Here is a 5876-nt window from a genome sequence, read left to right on the forward strand (position 1 = left end):
TGACCTGGGTAGTAATTTCCTATGTGTCCACTTATACACAAGTACAAAAATGTAAAACAGAGATACTGCTAAATAAAAGGGTACACTAAGTTCTTAATAGTAACTCAATAAACTGGAACACTGTCAAAAAGAAACAACTAGTGAATTTTTTCGGTGTTTTTTTCTATTATCCAATAAGTGAATTATGCTATTCCTTTCCAATTTCCCAAGCACTTTTTGTCTCAGTCACCATTTCTGTATTCGAAGAAAAAGTAACAAATTGAGTAACAAAACTAAACGAGCAAACAAACAAACAAAACACAACTAGAACAACTGCAAAAGTTTGGTAGAAGACTGAAACTCTTGAGTATAAGGATCTGGTATTCTATTATCATTAGTTAACTTAAGAGTTTGTTAAAGACATACATTTCATAAGAAAGCGTGTTAGTTTGAAGATATTGACCAGTATGTACCATCCCTAAGTATTAGTAACCAAATGCATGACAATAAAGAGCTATCTAACAAGAAAAATTAGTGACTACCAGCACCATCGACAAGACTTTGTCTTTACACTTCGTTACCACTTACCATGCATTATAATGTCTAGGATTGACTCTGATAGCATTTCAAAAACTAGCTAATGCTTTGTCCAATTCTTCAGTTAAGACAAACTCATGCCCTAATAGAGTATCGACATAAGCATAATTTGGATCCACTTGGATTGCTCTCTGGAAGAATTTAATTGCAATATCGTGTTCCCGTTGCAGAGTGAAACAGTTCCCTGCAGCACACCAGGCCTCTGGCAAATTTTTATCCATGTCTGTTAAGTCTGTTGACAGAAATGAAAGAGAAACATCTTTTTGAAGATGCCAAAGTGTTGTAGAGTAGATTTCCATGCCGTCGACTCTATAATTCTCAATCCTTCTAACCTGTGAGAATATTCTTTCAGCTTGCATGTACTCTGAAAGTTCAAAATAGGCCCTTCCAATTTGGCACAGTACCCAACCAGTATTGTAGTGGTGAGAAGGTAAATGGTTCAAAATATTTATTCCTTCTTTGCAGTGGTATGAACACAAAGCTAAATAAACTTTCCCCCTTTCACGAAGAAGGCTCATAAAGCCTTCTGCTGCTGCTTTTTGTAGATTAAAAGCCTGAATCTGAGGTGTGACTCTGGATATTTTCCCTTCTGAAATGATGGAAGAGTCCAATTTTGTTATTTCCAGGCTGTCATTTAAATTAGGTTGAGTTATTCTTCCTTTACTAGTTTTACTTTTTGTTTTTCTGTTTGGGACCTTAGGTGGAAAATTCATTTTTAATTTTTTTCCTATTCTCCTTGGTTGTGGAACTGTCACCAGTAAAGAGTTGTGAACTTCTTCGATGTAGTGCATTTGGGGGAGATGTCATAGTGCGGCTCAATACCTGAGGTGTTGTACTTATTTATGGACCAGAACTTTCTGTTTGTGCAAGAATTGGAGTTACCTCTCGGCTATTTCCACTCTGTGAGAAGACAGACTTTGGTCCAGTTTAGCCGATTCTGGCAACAGATTTTCTGAAGGGACTCCGGTGGATGGTACATCAATTACAGAAGTTGTATTAGTGTAGTTTTGTAAATAGGATCCATCTCCAGTACTTGGGGTTTCTAATGGCAAAATACCAAAAATTGGGGTCAATGGACTAAGAGATGCTGGTCCTCCTAATAAACTTCGATCAGTTTTTGGTTTATTTTGAACCTGTTTAGATAATATGGAAGTTCCTGTTCCCAGTGGGAGAGTATCAGGTGAAATTACAGCTGAATCAATAGAAGACACTGGGGAATCTGTATTCAAGGAATACTTTGAATTGGCAGATTCTAAATTCAATCTGTTTAATTCAGTTGTGTTCTGGGGTGTTTCCGTAAGAACGGTCTCAGGCTGTCTGTGACATAAACTATGACGAGGTACTTGTATGGTGCAACACTCGGACAGACAGTTGCTAAAGTTCTGTAAAGATGTGAATTTAAATGTTTGGTCAGGATCTGGCTTTTCACCTATTTCACATAATGATTCAAAGGGATACCAGAGGAAAGGATTTAAACTAAGGCTCTTTTGGTAGCATTCTGATCCTTTGGCAAGCCAATCTGTCTTGCAATATACATGTCACAACAAAGGAAGGGGAAAGCAAGCTGAATCACCAAATTCAGTAACTATATCATCATGGCTTTTCTGCTTATGAAACACTCCACCAGATAAGATTTGTTCCCCTTCTGCAAGCTTGCTGACATCAAAACAACATTTTGCAAGCAGGTATTTGCATTGTGGTGTAGGACAACTGTGTCCTTTCAAGAGTCTATATGCTTTATAGGCCTTTCCTGGGCGGTAAGAACAGGTCGCCAGTAAAAACAAGGCTTCTTCTGAGTGTACTTCTGCATAGAGGCGTTCTGCGAGGAAAACCCCATCTCGGTAAGCATAGTGGTTTAGTGCTTGCCATGTAGCAGCCTGGACGGGTTCCTGTAACACTGTCATCCTCGAGGATCAGGCCCATTTTCTGCAGTGCCTCAGGCACCCCCCCACACCACCCACCCCCCTCCCCCCGTAGCGGCTCCGGCCTGGCCAGCCTCCGCTCATTTAAACTCACCAGTTACCAGGGGATGGGGGAGGCCGAGCCAGAATGACTTCTTTACCCTGCCAACTCTGGAAAGCCCGGCCCCTTGTGATCCATCACAAAGCGAGAGTCACCTCATGTTTGGAAAACGGATCGGCTCCCAAGTTCAGTGGAGGGATGTGGCATGTAGGATGAAGGACTCTCTTCTTCTGATTGGGTCTGCACAGTGGGGCCTAGGGCTGGAGCTCTCTCTGTGCGAACCGCTGACTCCCTCTACCTTGGGTTTCTTTGGCCCTACCCTGGGACATGGGCCTTGGCAGATTCTGATTCTTCCTGGCCCTTAAGTCGCTGTCAGAAACCCCATCTCGTGCTTGGATGCCCCGAATGACTGTGGCTCACGCCTCTCTGGAAACATTGGAAATCTCTCCTCTACGCGCGGCCAACTGAAACCACAGGAGCTCGGAACACAAGCCGCCATCCACCTCACTGCTTTCGGGAGAGAATGATGAGTCTCTTACCGACTCTCTCTTGAGAGAGTCCTCCGCGGTGGGGACCGAGGGCGGCTCGTCGCCTACTGTGTGGCCCGTGCCTTCCCCTTCCGAGGCGGGGGAGGATCCCGCCGGGCCGGACCGGCGTCCTAGCGGTTGGGAGGCTGCGCGAGCAGTGGCTGTGCCAGGCGTTCCGTCTGGCGCGTGACCCACTCCGCTGCCAGCCGGCTCTCCACCCGCTCCCCTGAGGAGCAGCGACCGGTGCCGACAACTGCGTTTGCGTGGCACGGGGTTGGGCCGCCTGGCCATGGGAAGCGTCCCAAGTGGGGGGCGCGCCAGTCTCCCGGAGCTTGACAGTGTCGGAGGATGGACAAGAAACCAGCAATGTGGCCCTGGCATTGGGTTTGTGGCTGAGGTCACTTTGGGGTCCCGATGGTGGGACCCGGGCTCGTGAGGCGGGTCTCGGTGGGTGCCGGGGGCCGTCCGGCTTCCTAGGCGGGGCGCCACGGGACCTCCCTCGTATCGGTGGCGGTGGGATTCCGTGGCCATGTTTTCCTGGTGGCCTGGCTTTGCCTGAGGTTTCTCCCCGAGCCGCCCCTCTGCGGTCTCCCGGGTGCCCTTGCCCTTGCGGTCCCTGGCCTTGCCTGTCTGTGCCCCCCTCCCCGCCTGCGTATCCTCTCTCCCCAAGCGGCTCACCAGCTTAGGCTGTGGTGGCCCCCTCTGGGACCAAACCCGGCTCCGCCTTGTGTGGCGCCGCCACCGGCCACTGGTTGGCCCGTTGTCCCTGTCCCCGGGTGCGTGCCTTCGGGACCAGGTCGGCGGCGCCCCGCATGGGCCTGGTGGGGGCCCGGAGGATATGGGGTCGGCGTGCAGCGCGCGCAGGGAAGAGAGTTCCGGGGGCTGGCCGCGATGGCGGCGGCGGTGGGGGAGCCAGTCGGCCGCTCCAGGTGCCGCGCGGTGCTGCCTTCGTGCTTGGAGGCAGCTGGCGGTGAGATCCCGGGCACCGCGGTCCGCCTCTGGTTCTCTGCCCAAACGTCTGGGCCGCCCCACGCCCGCCGCGCCCGAGTGGCCGCCGGTCCCTTGCGGCTGCCATGCATGGGTCGGGCGGTCTGCCTGGTTGCACGTGGGCGCGAAGGTTCGGGAGTGGTGAGCCCATCAGGGGGTGTTGTGTAGTGTGGGTGTATAGGATGTCCGGTTGGCCGCCCCACCACCCCCCTACCACCGCCCCGCGCTGCTCCCTGCCTCCCACACGCCCGGTCGCCCGCCCTGCCGCGCCCATCCTCGCGACTGGGACGCCGGGCTCATCCTCTCGAGGCCCGGAGGCCGCTTTCTACCTACTTGGTTGATCCTACCAGTACCATATGCTTGTCTCAAAGATTATGCCATACATGTCTAAGTAGGCAGGGCCGGTACAGTGAAACTACGAATGGCTCATTAAATCAGTTATGGTTCTTTTGGTCGCTCGCTCCTCTCCTACTTGGAAAACTGTGGTAATTCTAGAGCTAATGCATGCCGAAGGGCGCTGACCCCCTTCGCGGGGAAGATGCCTGCATTTATCAGATCAAAACCAACCCGGTCAGCCCCTCTCCAGCCCCTGCCTAGGGGTCGAGTGCCACCGGCTTCGGTGACTCTAGATAGCCTCGGGCCAATCGCACGCCCGCCCGTGGCAGCAACGACCCATTCGAACGTCTGCCCTCTCAACTTTTGATGGTAGTCACTGTGCCTACCATGGTGACCACGGGTGAAGAATCAGGGTTCGATTCTGGAGAGGGAGCCTGAGAAATGGCTACCACATTCAAGGAAGGCAGCAGGCATGCAAATTACCCACTCCTGACCAGAGGAGGTAGTGATGAAACATAACAATACAGGACTCTTTTGAGGTCCTGTAATTGGAATGAGTCCACTTTAAATCCTTTAACGAAGATCCATTGGAGGGCAAGTCTAGTGCCAGCAGCCGCGGTAATTCCAGCTCCAATAGCGTATATTAAAGTTGCTGCAGTTAAAAAGCTCCTAGTTGGATTTGGGAGTGGGCGGGCGGTCCGCCATGAGGCGAGCCACTGCCCGTCCCCGCCCCTTGCCTCTTGGTGCCCCCTCGATGCTCTTAGCTGAGTGTTCCGTGGCCCAAAGCGTTTACTTTGAAAAAATTAGAGTGTTCAAAGCAGGTCCGAGCCGCCTGGATACCGCAGCTAGGAATAATGGAATAGGACCGCGGTTCTATTTTGCTGGTTTTCGGAACTGAGGCCATGATTAAGAGGGACAGCTGGGGGCATTTGTATTGCACCGCTAGAGGTGAAATTCTTGGACTGGCACAGTTTGGACCAGAGTGAAAGCATTTGCCAAGAATGTTTTCATTAATCAAGAACGAAAGTCGGAGGTTCGAAGACGATCAGATACCGTGGTAGTTCTGTCCATAAACGATGCCGACTGGCAACGTGGTGGTGTTATTCCCATGACCAGCTGGGCAGCTTCCAAGAAACCAAAGTCTTTGCGTTTTTAGGTTCTGGGGGGAGTATGGTTGCAAAGCTGAAACTTAAAGGAATTGGTGGAAGGGCAACAACAGGAGTGGAGCCTGCGGCTTAATTTGACTCAACATGGGAAAAATCACCCGACCCAGACAGGGACCTGATTGACAGATTGATAGCTATTTCTCTGTTCCATGGGTGGTGGTGCATGGCCTTAGTTGGTGGAGTGATTTGTCTCGTTAATTCCGATAACCAACGAGACTCTGGCATGCTAACTAGTTACGTGACCCCCGAGCGGTCGGCATCCCCCAACTTCTTAGAGGGACAAGTGGCCTTCAGCCACCCGAAATTGAGCAATAACAGATCT

At 50.7% G+C, this 5876-nt stretch overlaps 2 pseudogenes; both read right to left on the minus strand.

Annotated features, from left to right (window-relative positions):
- Positions 1-563: 563 nt before the first annotated feature.
- On the minus strand, positions 564-2480 carry LOC100986881 (cell division cycle protein 27 homolog; annotated as a pseudogene).
- Positions 2481-2792: 312 nt separating this feature from the next.
- Positions 2793-4326, minus strand: LOC106634426 (dapper homolog 3-like; annotated as a pseudogene).
- Between the last annotated feature and the right edge of the window lie 1550 nt (positions 4327-5876).

The sequence above is a fragment of the Pan paniscus genome, chromosome 18, assembly GCF_029289425.2.
Source record: "Pan paniscus chromosome 18, NHGRI_mPanPan1-v2.0_pri, whole genome shotgun sequence".
Lineage (NCBI taxonomy): Eukaryota > Metazoa > Chordata > Mammalia > Primates > Hominidae > Pan > Pan paniscus.